Source organism: Trichosurus vulpecula, chromosome 3 (assembly GCF_011100635.1).
Source record: "Trichosurus vulpecula isolate mTriVul1 chromosome 3, mTriVul1.pri, whole genome shotgun sequence".
Lineage (NCBI taxonomy): Eukaryota > Metazoa > Chordata > Mammalia > Diprotodontia > Phalangeridae > Trichosurus > Trichosurus vulpecula.
The window spans coordinates 219,415,390-219,431,545 of record NC_050575.1 but is presented as its reverse complement, the minus strand read 5'-3'; the positions used below and the strand labels follow the sequence as shown (position 1 = coordinate 219,431,545).

General features: G+C 37.8%; 1 protein-coding gene across 1 annotated transcript in view; it reads right to left on the bottom strand.

Moving 5' to 3' along the window:
- Positions 1-16,156, bottom strand: part of RASGRP3 (RAS guanyl releasing protein 3) — a 116,900-nt gene that overhangs the window by 82,216 nt on the left and 18,528 nt on the right. Inside the window, 1 exon segment of the mRNA XM_036751774.1 lies at positions 1,108-1,191. The gene's annotated coding sequence lies outside the window, so the exon portion shown is untranslated.

The window sequence follows — 16,156 nt, the reverse complement described above, 5'->3', positions numbered from 1 at the left end:
GATTCTCAAATGCATTTGTTCTGCTGCTGGCTGACTATATCTAGCAAAGCAGCAGTTATGAACTATTTTCCCTCCTAAAAGCAATTTGGGCTGGTTTTGCCCAAACTGGAGCATGGAGTCTAATATATTATCTTACAAATATATCTCTGAAGCCAGATATTCTTTGCCTTGATGATGTGAGGACTTGGCAAAGATCTGGTGACTTTGGTCCATGCAGATCTCCATTTTGGATGGTTTACAACAATATTGCAGTCCACCAAGACATAATGGAGTTTCCATCAATGGCTTTAACTCAATTAATGTCTGTACTACTCCCACACCTTCTGGAATAATGAGTCAGTGTCTACATTACTTCTACACAAGATCCATATTTGTACTTATTCTACTACTTCCAATAAGTATGAATAATAACATTTCAATGATTTAATTAAATCGAAGTGATTGCTTAAGAATGATTGATGAAGGATTAATATTAATAACTGCTTGAGTCAAAGAAGGATTTGGATTTTATGCACATCTTTCCAAATTTCCAAACATTTTTTATTAAATTTTATTCTAACTCATTAAAATCTTAGTACATTAGTTATTTCTTTGAGTTTTATGAACTTCTCTGGTTTCATTTGCCAAGTGGCTTACTCCCTGACACCAATAGATCTCAGGATTTCACCAAGCCAAAGACCAAGCCAAAAAGAACTCCATGGGTCATGGAGAAAATCAAGATTTGTCCACTCCTATGCCTTATTTCTTTCTTAAGAAAAGTACTGACATTTTTTTTTTACTCTAGGAGGACCAGATGGTTTGTGTCAATTAGACTGACTTCTCATTTTAAAACCAAAAATGTTCAGGAACAACATTTAGAGGAGGGTGTTGAATTTATCAAAATGAATATGAAATATTTTGGTGGCAAATTCTTTTCAAACTTCTTGAAGTTTTGAGGCTTTTGTACAAAAAATTGTTATTTTATGGGCATGTGAATTTTATTAGACTACAATTTGCTTTTACAGTACTCTTTAATATTAAATTTGTCAGGCACAAAATTTTATAGTAATAATACCTTACACTTTTGGCTATACTCTATAATTCAATAGCTTTAAAGAAAAAGTTTACCTAACGATTTCAAGACTGATTCCTAGCACTGGAACTTTTATGAGTGGATGCAGCCATCACTATTTCGGGCATCTAGAAGGAAACCTAAAGAGAACAAAACAAATTGAGGAATGGGCCTGAAAAAGAAAATCAAACCACCAAAGGAAAAATTAAAGAAATTAAGATGCTTTAGTATTTGTTCTCCAAGAACTCTAAAGAATATAATATTCATTTAAGGATGAATAAGAAAGAATATAATATTCATTGTATATGAACAACACCCAAATGAGTAAGCAGGAAATAAAATCTCTAGGACTGCCTATTTGGCGTGATGCTGATTTTAAAAGGCAATCATTGTTTTACTTTGTCCTTAAAATGCATCTTTGTAATTCAAAGGCATGATGGAGAAGTTTCAAGAGTGCTGGCCTTGGTGTCAAAAAGAACCTGGGCTCTAAAACTGGCCCCACCTCTTAGTAACCATGTGACATTGGGTCACTTACTTTTTTATTACATTTTGGTTTCTTCACCAATTAAGTAGGTATGATAATAATTATTATATTATATAAGAATAGAATTGTCATAAGAAAAAAATCACTTTGTAAGCTACAAAGTACTTCTATAAATAGGGGTAGTTATCATTACTATTAACAATAACAATAATTGAAACTAATTTTGTATATGACACTAAGGCTTTTTAATTTGGCCAATATAGAAACTCCTATTAATGCAAAAAATAATCTACCTAACACTGAATAAATTCTAGAGAGTTGCCTGATGCTCAGAAGACTTACTCATGGTCAGAGAGCTAGTAGGTATCAAAGGTGGAGTGTGAATCCAGGACTTCTTGACTCTAGGTCCAGCACTCGTTCCCCTAAACCACATTACCTCACCAAAATGCTTTGTTAAATTGACTTGAACTGAGTACTCACAACTTAAATGCCATACCAATTCAAATATACTTATTCAAAGCATCAGTGAATGGCTCACTCATTCCAGAGGCTTTCTCTCAACCTTAAATTAAATTTATAAATAAGTTATTATAGGAAACACTAAACTTTAGCATATTGTATATATGAAATAATATAATCACTGTGTATATCTATATTATAATTATAAAATAACATTTTCATATTACATATGTATATATACATATATATGTGTATATATATATATTCTCCATTTCAAATGTATTCCATAGACATATTTGGTAGAATGTGGACTCCTTTAGGACTGAGATCGTTTAATTTTTGTCTTTGTATCAACAAATAGTCCTGAACAGTGCCCTGCATATGCTGGATACTGAATAAATATTTGTTGAATTTAATTGAAAACATCTACTATTAGCACTCATGACTATCAGTCAACCAGGAAAAGAGGCATTATGGTATGTAGAAATAGCATTAGACTCTGGAATCTGAAGACTAGGGTTTGAGTTTCGGCTCTGCCACCTACCGAGTAGGCGAGCTGGGGCACAGGACCCTTCACTTTTCTGAACCTCGGAGTACTAACCTGTGAAACAGTAATGATAATTCCCATACTGCCTATTTTATGGTGTTGGTGTTAAGTTCAAATGACTTCTGGTTATAAAGTATATTGTAATCCCTCAATTAACAAGTTTTGTGTTTGGTGCTATGGACACAAAGAGGAAAAAATGAATAATTCCTATCCTCAAGGAGCTTATGTGTTCTATCAGGGAGATGTCATAAAATATATGAAGAATAAATAGAAGGTACTTTGAAGATGAAGTGCAGCTGGGGAGATTAGTAAAGTCTTCATGTAAAAGAGGTTCATGATAATCAAATAAAATGAAAGAAGCTGAATGTCAAATATTTCCCACTGTTTGAGTTCCTTTTTTTTTTTAAAAGAAATTTCCCTAGTTTCTCCAGATACAAATCCTGGGTACAGTAAAGATTTGTCATTTTGATGAGAGATATTTTCTTATGCCTTCAAAAACTCATGAAATAAGTTCTCTCCAGTCCCTAATCACCGCCATAGAGAGGTCCTTGCATTTTTTTTATTGACTACAGCACCTGTTGGTGAGTTTTTAAAATGCCTTGATGGTATAATGCAAAGGATTTTTACCAACACTACTGGAATGTCATTTATCACCACAATGTCCCCGGCTTAAATAAACCAGAGAGAGGCTAAGTGACCAAACCAGGGGTGGGGAACCTGCAGCCTCAAGGCCACATGTGGCCCTCTAGGTCCTCAAATGCAGCCCTTTGACTGAATCCAAACTTCGTAGAACAAATCCCCTAAAATAAAAGGATTTGTTCTGTAAAACTTGGACTCAAGTCAAAAAGCCTCACCCGAGGACTTAGCAAACCACATGTGGCCTGAAGGCCACAGGTCCCCCACCCCTGGACCAAACCAAGACTAAACAACCACCCACCAAGAAATGGGAGATGAGAGTCCTAGACCCTAAGTCAGGACTACTGCTGATTATCATACTCAAAGTATTACAGAAACGCAGAAAAGCTAGAACTGTGTAGTAATAGAAGCTTCATTAATGTTCTTACCCATGTGCTTAGTACTTTTTCTTTAGTCCTAAAGTGATCAGAAAACAGAATGCCTATCCCTGAACCTTGATGGGAAGCTGAAGAGAAACTGACTATACCACTGAGAGTGGTATAGAGGAAGGAACCCCTGGATTGGTAGTCAGGGGTCCTGAGTTCTAATTCTGACTGTCACTCAGCTACCTGTGTGACATTGGACAAATCACTGAAACTTTCTGAGCTTCAGTATTCTCTCTGTCTCTGTCTGTCTCTCTTACTCTCTCTCTCTCTCTCAGAAACATACTGAAAGATGTTACCTGATTTGTGCAAAGTCACACTGAGGACACAGAATACTACAAGAATACTTGTACTATCTGCTCCAAGAGGCAGCACAGTACAGCAGCTGGTAGGCGAGCCCTGGAATCAGAGACCTGAATTTGAGTCTTACCTCTGAAACACGCTGCCTTTGTGACTCTGGCAAAGACATTTAACCTTTCACTGCCCCATGTAGCTATCTAAGACTATATCCTAAGAGAATTGCTGATCCATATCAGTGGAAGAATTTTCAATATGAGGAATCTCATGACATTGATGCAATTAAGTATGAATTTAAAAATAAAACCATAAAAAAGCCACTCATTCTAAGAGCAATGTAAACATTAAAGTACCTTATAAATAGGTATAGCTGATAAATTGTGCTATTTCCATGATAGCATGTTTTAGGATTTAGATTTATAACTCTAGTCCATTGGTCTATCAATTATAATTATGTAAGGCAGAGAAATGTTTTTACAGTCTTTCAAAGAAGACTATATTTATTTACATCTCCTGGGGGAAGCTGGAAAAGGGGCAGACTGCCCCAGCACTCATTACTTGTCTCCTAAAAACCTGCCCATTTACTGAATTCCCCTCCTGCTGTTGAGGTTACGATGATCCTTCCAAACAAACATCGTGTTGTCCCTAACCAAGGGACTAAAGTATAAGCAAGCTAATAGTTATGACAGGATGACTAAATTTCCAGAAAGACAGGGAGCTGTTGCAATAATCAGCTCACCTTTAGCCTAGAGACAATATAATGGTCCTCAGGTCCATGAGACTCCTTTCTCTAGTATGTTGTGAAGTTTATTTAAGTTGAAAAACTATCAATACAATCGCAATAACTCAGACCCCTTAATTAGAACAGAGGTTTGGCACTCTAATTTAAATTTTGTGTTTTCCAACTAACCCTGGCTTCTTTAAATTGGAAACAGAATCAGAATATGGGAAACACTTAGGTCAAGAATGAAAGCAGAGGCTATTATATAGTGCATATTAGCTTGGAATTTCCCTGAATCCTCAAAGAGGTGATTACTACTAACGGTTTCAGTCAGAGTTCTCTATTTCAAGATGCCAATGAAGGCCTGACTGCCCACTTCTACCTCTCTCCCTTCACTGCAGAAGCTCAGCTCTCCTTTCTATTTTTCCTTTTTCTTGCCCTTCTTTGTGTCACTAATTCTTTCTTGTTAAGTCCTGGGTGGGCCCATTGCTGTTGATGCCCAGCTCATGTAGTCCCAGCTCCTTTCTGTCAGTTTGTTTTCTCAAAGATTGTATTTGTTGTTGCTGGTCCATCATTTTTCAGTGACCCCATTTGGGATTCTCTTGGCAAAGATACAGGAGTGGTTTTGCCATTTTCTTCTCCACCTCATTTTACAAATGAGGAAACTGAGGCAAAGAGGGTTAGATGACTTGCCCAGAGTCACAGGGCTATTAAGTGTCTGAGGTTAGATTTGAACTCTTATTTGCCTCTGTAGCTCCCTTAGCACCTAACACAGTGCCTTATCCACAGTAAGCGTTCAATAAGTGTTTAATAAATGAGCAAATCTGAAAATGAGTTACTTCTTAATAATGTACAAAAGACAACAAAAGGGATTTTTTAAATTCAAAGCAAGAACAACAAGGAAAGGATCCATAATGATGGAGAACATTAACAGGTAAGAGGTTAGAGGTTAAAGAGATACTGATAGAGGTTAAAGCTGTTCAATTCCAACTTTGCTTGTGTGGAAGCCTGTCCCAAGTCCATGACATTCCAATGTATCCTTGAATGTCCTGCTGAGGGCAGAGCCTGGGCTGGCAGTGAATGGGAATATCAGATGACTAGGGATGATGCTTCCCAGCACAGAGCTGGATCAGAAGTACTCACTTGTGGGGTGACTGTAACAAAGGATGCAGGTAGTATATCAAAGGTTGAAGGTGAAAGGACAGAAAGAACAATGGGGAAAAAAAGGCAGTTTCCTCTTTCCCAGACTGGCATAAGATTTTGAGTATTTTCTCTCCCCTTTCCTGTGTTCCAAAAAGAGAGAATTTCTGTGCCACAACCTGTCATGAATTTAAACTTCCTACCTCCTGTTCTCATGCTGTGGTTGGGAGATATAAGAGGAAAGAATCAGATTTACATCTGAAATGGTTTTTGGTTTTTTGTTTGTTTGTTTTTACCTGGGGCGATTGATGTTAAGAAGCAACTGATGGGATGTATATAATGCTTTTAATTTTTCCTTGCTTCTAACTAATCAAATTAAATTGCTTAATCCTGACCTTAAATTTTAAATGATTTAAGCAACAGGCTGAATTGTAAAGAATAGGAGTGTCCAATGGGTTTGGGCAAGAACCAATGATTGACAAGTAATGATTGACTGATACTCCTAGGCAGAGTCATAATGTAGTGTAATCGGGTGTGGTGTTTGGTGATTAACTGTGTGCTTGTAGCACACACCCCTTTTGCCTGCCTCAAGATCCAAACTATTCACAAGACCAGGGTGGGAAAATATATATCTGTAACACTTCATCTTCTCCAGCAGGGTAAATGGTCTTTAACCTGAACAGAGTAAAATGCAAAAAGAAATCATAACCTAAGATAGGAAAGGAGAGCCACCTGAAATGGGATCAACTATTCAAACCCAGATGAATTACAGTCAAGGTGATAAGGATACTTGCAGATATGATCCAGGAGTTGCTATTGATAATCTCTAAGAAATAATGAGGAATAGGGCAGGTAGTAGAAAATTGGAGATGTCAATGCGTCTATTTTCTAAGAGCAAAGAAGAGTTTATTCTGAAGAACAGAAAGGGGATAATTTAGTGTCCATTCCCAGAAAGTTTCTAGAATGACTTATTTAGCTAATGACTTGTATTTAATAAAAACAATAACTGACATTTATATAAGACTTTAAGGTTTACAAAGAGTTTTACAAATATTATTTCATTTGATTTCCACAATCCTGGGAGACAGCTACTATTATTACCGCCATTGTAGAGATAAAGAAACTGAGGCTGAGGGAAGTTAAATGATGTGCCCAAGGATCACACATCTAGGTCACATATCAAAAAGAATTCTAAGCCTAGGATCAGGACAGTGTGAGGTCAAATCCAGCCTTAGACATTACTAGCTATGTGACTCTGGGCAAGTCACTATTATAAAATGAAGATAACAGCTACTTCCCAGGGTTGTTGTGAGAATCAAATGAGATAATATTTGTAAAGCTCTTATCATAACGCCTGGCACACAACAGTACTTAGTAAATGCTTGTTCCCTCCCCTCATCCAGTGAGGGAATTGAGGGGATTAGGACATCAAAGTGATTAATTGTAGAAATTAAGTTGAACAACATTGACTCCATCTAGTGACTCATTTCTGGAGCTAGCTTAGTTTCTATTCAATTATGGGTCTAGTCCAATTTCTGTCTTGTGAGAAAACTTCATTCAATTGGGAGAATTGAAAGAAAACCTTATTACATTGCTTGAACCTATCCCTAACATGGATGACAAACTGGATCCCCTCTACCTGCTGCTTAAAGAAACTTAACCAAGCACCTAGGTTATGCTGACCAGAAACCCAGCCAGATACAAAGACTGATGTAAGGAGTTTTCTCACAATTGTACATCTCAAGCAACCCTTATGTCTTATTTAAAAACTAGCCCAATACTGATCAATCAGTCATCCAGGTTTCCATGTTTCTTTGATTATTTGCAGACACTTCAAGGGAGTGGGACACCTCTTTTTCTGAATTCAGGGACTTGTACCTGTTCATTTTGCCCCTCCCAACTTGGAAAGTCCCTAATCTTTCCTCCAATTAGAAATCAAATTACCTAATGTTGCATTGTTTCCTTTTAATCAATTGGCCTCATTTAATTATAAAAGTATAAAAGTCTGTCTTCCCCTCAATTCAAGGTCTAGCCCTAAGCTAAGGAAGGGTCCTGGTCCCAATTTGTTGGGCAATTGACACACAGTGCATAATAAATCAGTATGCTGGGAGATCAAACCTTTATTTCCTCAGTCATTTCATCTTTTGCCCACCACACCACCTAGTTAGCATGTGAGGCTGGGTTTGAATCCAGATCCAACTCTACGCAGTGTTTCACCTAGCTACCTCTAATTACAAAAGAAGCAGTTAAGCCCTGTTCATCACTGTGAACAAGTCTGGAATGATAAGCTTACATACTTCTAATTGTTTGTAGCCTCTACATCCCAAACTGTAGGCTCAAACCTACCCTACAGGCCACTTTTGGCCCTCAGGAGATGAATTTTAGAGTCTCAGTGATGCTGCTAATGCTAGAGTAAACTAGATCAAATTCAAGTTTTACTAGTTGGGTCCCTGTGGCTAAGCATTAGTAGTAACTAGGTCTCTCTGTCATCTCCCTGTGCCTGCCTTCTTCTGTTGTTTAAAAATTTTTAGTAGGTCGTTCAATAAACATTCATTAAGTGCCTACTATGTAGTAGTCACTGCTCAGTAATGGACATAAAAAGAAGGGAAAATACCTTCCTTGCTCTCAAGCTGTTTACAATCTAATGGGAGAGACAACACATAAACCACATATAAACAAGCTCCATACAGGATAAATTAGAGGTAATTAACAAAGGGAAGGCACTAGAATAAGGGGGGGGATAAGAAAAGCTTTCTTGTAGAACCTGGGATTTTTGCTGGAACTTGAAGGAAGAAAGGAAGCAGAAGAGTGAGAAAGTTCCAGGCTTGGGGGAAAGACGATGAAAATAGCAGAAGCAGAGAGATGGAGTTTCTTGTTTGAGGAACGGCAAGAAGGCCAATGTCACTGGCTTGCAGAATATGATTGGGTGTAAGTTATAGAAAGAAAAATTAGAGGGGACAAGTTATGAAGGGCTTGTGCTTGGTTCCCAGTCTTTTTTTTTAATTCTTCACAGAATGCCAATTCAATTCACCAAAAATTTATTACGTACCTATTATGTGCAAAGAAAAAAAAAGTCCTTGCCCTCAAGGACTTACCTTTTACTGTCTGACTGTTTCATTGAAAAGTGGGCCTCCCAGGATTTCCAGGGTCTGGAGTTCTATTATTAAACCAATGCTACAACTTGCTCTATACTACTTGTCACCAGACATTTAGTAGCTGTGTGACTCTGGCCAAGTCACTTAACCCTGTTTGCCTTAGTTCCCTCATCTCTAAAATGAGCTAGAGAAGGAAATGGCAAACCTTGCCAGTGTCTTTACCAAAAAAACTGCCAAAATGGTGTTACAACAATCTGGCTAGCAGCTGTTGTGGGGGTGAAAGATTGACACAAGCCCAACGCTGCCAGCACAGGTTCTTTTGATCTTACTTTAATCCAACATACAAATATCATTCACTTAGTTCAGGAGGAAAAGCCAGCAACCTGAACTTCAGAGCAAATACAAACAAATTACAAACATACACAATATTAAACACACCAAATCACAATTCATAGTTACCAGGAAAGCATCAACATCTGGGTTCATGAGCCGGGAGGCTCTTACAGTGGCCGAGAGCCCCAAGGAAGAGCACGAACCTCTGGGTTTATATATCTTGTTCAGGGTCAAAGGTGAGTTACCCACTGACCTGAAAGCATCACAATCCTGGGACTCAAACCCATGCAAACCAGGCTTTCCTTTGAGGCAAGGAGGTCATCAAAGACTCCTAATTTAATCAAAGAAACAAAGGTTGGACTCATCAAGGGCACTTGATTAAATAAGTGCTAAAAGATAAAACAGTAAAAAAAAGTCCCACCTTAATATTACAAGGGGTCACAAAGAGCTGAAAACAATTAAACAACAACAAAAGAAGATTTTAGATTTCCCACTATCCCCTGGCCTTGACCAAAAAAAAAAAAACCTCAATTTTCAGTCCCAAGGCACTGTATGAGCCGGTGGGTTGAAATTGTGTACAGTTATCCGTTCCACACCACAGGAGGTGAGGGATGCGGAACCCCTGCAATTGGGAAAATTCATGTAAAAATGTTTTGGCCCTCCCTTCATATCAAAGAAGTCTGATTTTTTATCTTTTTCTTTTATGGGGTGTTTACAATACCTTATTGTAAAATTTGGATTAAGTATTTGATTATAGACCATATATAGATCAATGTGAAGTACTATACATAGATTTTATGGATTTCTGAATTTCCAAACTTTTTTCTAGGTTGTCTGCTGGCCTTCACGTATCATCTGTGGCTTCTGCAAAACTTCCCCAAAATCCCATTTAATTTCTTATGCAAATTTATCAAAACCATCATGAGGAAAGTTGCGATGTGGAAGGGATAACTGTACTTTATGAAGTTACGGGTTGAACTTAAATAGATTCTAGGATTTAGAGCTGCTGAGGACTCTAGGTATCTCTTAGTCCAACTTGATGTTGCAGATAAGGAAACTGAGGAGTAAATGTACATGTTCTTTCTGTCAAATATATATAAGCTCCTTGGGAGCAGGAACTATTTTTTATTTTGCTTTTATCTTTTATATCTAGATCCTGCCATAGGTTCTAGAATATAGTAGGTTAACTTAATAAATTAACTTAATAAATGCTTATTGACAGGCTGACACATAATAGGCACTTAATGGGTGTATGTTGAATTGAAGAGATAAGCTATAATCCTTTCTCACAGGATGGAAAGATTTCCTGTTTCTGGAAAAAAGGGAACAGATCCCCAAAGGAAAAATTAGAGAATAATAGTGGGAGAGGGGAGGGAAGTATTCATAGATATGAAGTGACCTGAGCTTACATTGGCAGCATGGATTAATTTCCAAACAAATATACTCACTATTACATGTTTGTTTATCTTTAAAATATTCCATCCCTTGGCTTTTGTAAAACATACACACATACACACACAATGAATCTGTCCACTAAAAGTCTATTAAATCCAAAGAATTACTAGTGCCAAGTGCCAAAAAAACTCCTCAAAAACAAAAAGCATTCATCCATGAGTGTGAAATGGGTTTCCTTAGGAGGTAGCAGGTTCTCCTTCACTGGAGGTATTTAAACTGAGGCTTAAGATGAGGTTGAAGCTCATCTCCTCATTTGTTAGTGTGTCCACCACTTACACTATGTCTACATGGTAAAAGTGTCAAAGCACCTATTTTGTAGCAGGAACTACCATGCATATGGCACTATGTTGTTTTTCGTCCTTATATCCACAGAACCTAGTACTGTGCTCTTCTTTCCCATTCCCTTTGTATCTCCAGCAAATGTTCCTCATTGCTCTAAGGGTGGTTCTCAAACAGTTTGGTCAAGAAGATCCCTTCATTTCCTTAAAAATTATCTAGCACCCTGAAGAGCTTTCGTTTATGCAAGTTCTATCCATCAATGTTTATCATGTTAGAAATTTAAATATCTTGGTATTGGGAAAATAATCTTGACCTTGATTACCCCCTGAAAGTGTCTTGGGGACCTCTATTGCTCCTTAGACCACACTTTAAGAACCAATGCTATACAGACAGATTTCAGAAAAACCTGGAAAGGCTTATATGAACTAATGCTGAGTGAAATGAGCAAAACCACGAAAACATTGTACACATCAACAGCAACATTGTGTGGTGCCTCTTCTCAGCAATACAAGGATTCAAGATAACTCCAAAAGACTCTTTACGAAAAACGCTAACCACATCCAGAGCAAAAACTATGGGGTCTGAATGCAGGGTAAAGCATATTATTTTCACTTTTTTTGTTCTTTTTTTTGTTTGTTTTTTCTTTCTTGTAGTTTTTCCCTTTTGTCCTGATTCTTCTTTCGCAACATGGTTAATGTGGAAATATGTTTAACATGATTGTACATGTATGACTTATATCAGATTTCTTGCTGTCTTGGGAAGTGTAAGAACAATGCTGCTTGCCACTGCTATGGAGGTATGAGGCCAATAACACCAGCACAGAGGAGGGCTGCTAGCACAGATTCATTGATCTGCTTTTCTAAGGAAAGCGACTTTAAGGGGTTTACAATCTCACTTAGTTCAGGGGGAAAAGTCAGCACCCTGAACTTCAGAGAAAACACAAACAGAAATTACAAACAGGAATTATGAGCAGAGAGAATAACAGAAACCAACAGACGGGCTTCTATCTGTCTAGCCAAATCACAATACATAGTTACCAGAGAGAGAAGCGCCAACATCTTGGTTTTCAAGGTGGGGGGTGAGGGGTGGGAGGCTCTTAATGTTTACCCAGAGTCTCCTCTGGCCAAACCACAGGACCACTCTTCCAAAGAGTAAAACCCCCAAAACAAAACACCAACCTCACACCATATATACACACTTCTCAGGGCCCTGGGGCTTGGTACCTACTTAGCAAAAGGGTGGATGGCCTGGGGCCTGGGGCTTTCTTGTTTCTCAAGCAGGTAATCAAAGACTCCTGATTCAAAGACTCCTGATTGAAACAAAGGCAAGACCCAAAAGGAATTTGATTACTTCAATGCTGAGAAGTATTCCAGAACAAAAGACAACAAAAAGTCCATTTTGCTTGCTATTACATTTGAAAGGCAAGACTCATCAAAGGTACTTGACCGCCTTAGTGCTGAGAAACATTCCTAAAGGAAAAACAAAGGCAAAAAGTCCCACCCTTGCCATCACAGGGAAGGAGAGAAAGAAAAAAGTAGAACTCAAAATCTTACAAAAATGTTGAAAGCTATCTTTACATGTAACTAAAAAAAGTACTATTAAGAAAAAAAGAATCAATGCTGTAGAGAAATACCCAAGAGATGCTGATGCTTATCTGTTTATTGTAAATCAGATGAGAAATATGAAGTGCTTTATAAAGTCTTTTCTAAATATGATTCATCATTATTTCACCATTAGTTTCCTTCAAAGGAGATGACTAGTTTTACTTTGTGACATCTTCTCTCTGTACAAATCAATGGAGAGGATTTATATGCTACTTTCTGCCTACAATTAGGAGGGTGAAGAAAATAGACACAGCAAAAGGTATTTAGATCAGGAGTTATAATATTATTTAAATATTGGTGTGGACTTTCATTGGAGGCTATAGAATTCCTCTTTTTAAACCAGGCTATAATGAACCTTTACTTCTCTAAAATAATTCCAGTGTAGGTCTCATTAGTGTCAGGAGAAAATACTTAATGAATCCATAAAATGTATTTTGTTCTGGAGCCTTAACTAGGGTAAGGGTAACTGGGTACTTTATCCCAAGCACCAAAACTTGGAGGGCATTGATAACATTTGTAATCATTCAGCAGCTTAGACACAATTGAGCTTGGTATCATCTATTGTACAAGAATAATTAGACAAAAATTGGAAGCTACAAGGTGTTGTGCTTCTAGCCGCAGCTTCCACAACTCCAGGTGGACTTTTTGGCCTTCTAGCCATCTTGTATAGCTCCACCTATGGCCTCTGAAGCAGCATTTGAGGACTCATTTCATGCCACTTGTCCTGGATCCATTTTGTATAATCTGACTCAGGTTTAAAATATGTTAGTTACAGCCTGTTTTCATTTTTATCATTCTTATTACACTTATGTCAATGATTGCAGTATACCAATGAGTTCTTTCCTATCACGTATCTAAAATAAATCCTTACCGTTAACCGATTTATTGTCTCAGATAGAAGATCTGATTTCAATCTATTTCCTTTTTTCCTATACTGCTTCCACTGAGCATGGTTTGCTTAACTTGTATTTTGTACAGTAGCCATTAAAATAGACTTGCTCTGCAAAAGCTTTAAGGGTCATAAGAGCCAAGTTATAATACCACCATTGAAGATGGCCCACTGAGAAGGAAGAACTCCATTTGAATCAAAAAGTCTGTGTCTCAGTTCCACACCTCTAAAATGAGGCTTCTATGATCCACCCTGATTAATTTAGCACATTGGGAAATTAATTAGACTATGCCTATTTGGTGACAACTAACCAGTTAATTAAAACTATTAGAATAGATTAGAATCAATTAGAACTCAACCATTCACTCAATGAACATTTATTCAACACCCATTATATTTAAGGCACCATGGTAGGTATGGAAGGGGAAGGAGTGTGCTGGAGCCAAGGTTAATTGATTTGTGAGCCATTCTTAAATTTTCAGTCTGAACGTTTACACATCAGAAACCAATAAATTGCCAGAAATCAAGGCTTGATTTATTGTTCTGTTGTCTAAAGTTTGGACAATGTTAATACAGATTAAACTTAAAAATGCGTGTATATACCTCCTCCCTTCCCTTCCCACCCACCCTGCCCCCCCTCCCCACGTTGGCCTGGTTGTCAAACATTACTAACATAGCCCTGTATTGCTTGATAAACATTTGAGTCCAACAGTAGTGCAGTAGAAGGTTCAAAGAATGAAGTCATCACCAGAATGGAGGCCTAGTAACTGTAGGCTAATAACAACAAATAATAAAATCTACAGCAACAACAACTAGCATTTATAAACATGCTTTAAAGTTTGCAAAGTGCTTTGCATCCATTACTTCATCTGAGAGTCAGAACATCCTTGAGTAGAGAACATAATGATATATCAGATAAAGACGTTGTCCTCGAAGAGCCTACATTCTTCTCAATTCACATAGAATCGCTCCAAAAAGTCAAAGGTCTATGGGCACAATCTTAGCCTAGCATCTTGAAAGTACTGAATCTTCTAAATATTATTATTAATACTTCCCATAATGGTTTTTTCTAGTCCTTCTTCTATGATGCTATGACTTAATAAATTCAACATTCCCTTTATGTATGTTCTTTCCTTCCACCTCCAGAGTCTGAATAGTAAAGGCATGTAGCATCATCCCTGTTATACAGACGGTGAAAATGAATTCAAAGTAGTTAAATGGCTTGCCAAAAGTCATATGGGTAATCCATGGGAGAACCAAGACCAGAATGTAGTTCTCACCTGCAGCTTTCACCTAACCCAATGTTGCCTCTAATAAATGTTAGTAGCCACCCCAAATGAGTTAACACATAAAAATATTACACCATTGTTTTGCTAGTGGATATCAAAGAGAGTCAAAGAGAGGCATTGAAGAGCTGGAATAGTAAGTGAAACTTACATGAAGACTCTAAATTTAGAATGAGAAGTTCACAGGCTTCTGTGGTAATCTTTGGGGATTTCACAAGTCTGCAGTTTCAAATGGTCACAAGCTGCAATCTCTCTCACAAATCGATTACTGAACCTGCAATTAAGATGTTAGTCAAACAGATGTGTGATCACCCCAAAATGCATGCACACTGTCTCTGATGCTGCAGATCTCAACCTCCACCCATGTCAGCTTGTCTTGTGAGGCTCCCTCAGTTTGCCTTAGGGAATCCACTAAATTGATACCTAGAGTCTTGCAATATCTAAACTTCCCTATAGCTTTCCCTTCCCCATAGACACTTATATAGGATGTTGTGGGGGTGGGGAGTGGTGGCAATTACAATTGTACAAATAAGAAAGCTCATTTAGGCTAACAGTTATGATTTCTTTATTTACAAATTTCCTTCCCCCCCACCCCCCCCCCAGACAATCAGGGTTAAGTGACTGGCCCAAAAACACACAGCTAAGAAGTCAAATTTGAACTCAGGTCTTCCTGACTCCAGGGCTGGCACTTGATCTGCTGTACCACCTAGCTGCCCTTCACAAATTTCTTTTTAAAAAATCTAGAACAACTTGAGTTTAGCGATTTCATAGGATCACACTGATAAGCTAACCTTTATATAGCACTTTAAGATTGGCAAAGTGCTTTACAAATATCGTCTCATTTTAAACTCATAACATCCCTGGAAGGTAGGTGTTATAATTATCCTCTTTTTTACAGATGAGGAAATTGAGGCATAGAGGGATTAAGTGACTTGCCCAGTGTCACATAGCTGGCTGAGGCTGGATTTGAACTCAGGTCTATCCTACCTCCAAGTCCAGCATACTATCCATTGTACTGCCTAACTACATTATAAAGCATATCATAAATATAGAGCCAGAAAAGACCTTAGATATCACCTAACTAAATTTTTCATTGATCAAAAAAGTTGAATCACTGGCCCAAGGTAACACAGGTGATAGAAGTGGGATTTGGGGCAGCTAGGTGGCACAGTGGATATGGTACAGAGTCTGGAGTAAGGAAGACCTAAGTTCAAATCCAGCCTCACACGCTTACTAGCTGTATGACTCTAGGCAAGTCATTGAACCATGTGTGCCTCATTTTCCTCATCTGTAAAACAAGCTGGAGAAGGAAATGGCAAACTACTCTGTTATCTTTGCCAAGAAAACCCCAAATGGGATTATGAAGAGTCAGACATTACTGAATAGAACGAACAACTGGGATTTGAACTCAGGTTTTCTGACTCCAAATCCAGCACTCTTTCCCTTAATATGACTTCA